The sequence below is a fragment of the Chamaea fasciata genome, unplaced genomic scaffold (genome assembly GCF_029207755.1).
Source record: "Chamaea fasciata isolate MVZ Bird 193981 ecotype frontalis unplaced genomic scaffold, bChaFas1.0.hap1 SCAF_1, whole genome shotgun sequence".
NCBI lineage: Eukaryota > Metazoa > Chordata > Aves > Passeriformes > Sylviidae > Chamaea > Chamaea fasciata.
Window position 1 is genome coordinate 107,332,601 of NW_027094086.1, and position 782 is coordinate 107,333,382.

At 63.4% G+C, this 782-nt stretch overlaps 1 protein-coding gene across 5 annotated transcripts in view; it reads right to left on the reverse strand.

The window, feature by feature from the left end:
• The window catches only part of BBS9 (Bardet-Biedl syndrome 9), a 286,092-nt gene extending 285,685 nt beyond the window's left edge, over positions 1-407 (reverse strand). For all 5 annotated transcript variants that reach the window (XM_066192448.1, XM_066192439.1, XM_066192413.1 and 2 more), the window contains exon 1: positions 205-407. The gene's annotated coding sequence lies outside the window, so the exon portion shown is untranslated. The remainder of the gene's footprint in view (positions 1-204) is intronic.
• Positions 408-782: the final 375 nt, after the last annotated feature.

Sequence of the window (782 nt, forward strand, 5' to 3'; positions counted from 1 at the left end):
CTGCCGAGCGCGGTCTGGCACAGCACAGCCCTCCACACACACACGCCCTCACTCCCTCCTGCCTTCCCTCGCAGAGTCCCTGAGCAGCACACACAGCACCGACACCGAGCCTGGGACACGGACGGACGGACGGACACACACAGAAACACAGACACACATCCCTGTGGAGCATGAGAAGGCAGACGGAGCCCGGCGGTGGCTTACTTGGGCGGGGGGCGAGAGCTCCCTGGCACGGCGCAGTCCGAGCCGCCCCGGGGCGGCAGCCCCGATTCCTCACAGGAGCTCCTCGCTGAGTCTCGGCCCGAGGCTCGGCACAGAGCAGCAGAGCAGCAGAGCAGCAGAGCAGCAGAGCAGCAGAGCAGCAGAGCAGCAGAGCAGCAGAGCTACAGGCGCACTCCCACCGACGCCGCCATCTCCGGCACCCACCCCTCCCCACCGCCGGCACCAACCACTCACCGCCCCACGCCCCGCCCAGGGGAGAGCTTGGGAAATGTAGTTTGGGAAGCGGCGCCATGGGCCGTTGGGCTCTCTCACTTCGTCCTGTACTCGGGGGTAAGAGCAAAGAAGAGAAATATTTATTTTATATTTTATGAAAGGAGAAAAAAAAAGAAAAACAACCCTAAGTATTCGCCGGCATGTGCTGTTTCTTCTTCAAACCTCTACCAGGAACCTCTTACTCTCCAGGCGCCCAGCTCCCACCCGTGCGTCCAGCCTTTCCCTCCCCCTTTTCCCTGTGGCGTGGTAGGGCCGGCGAGGGGCCGGGACGGCGGAGCGCGTGCGGG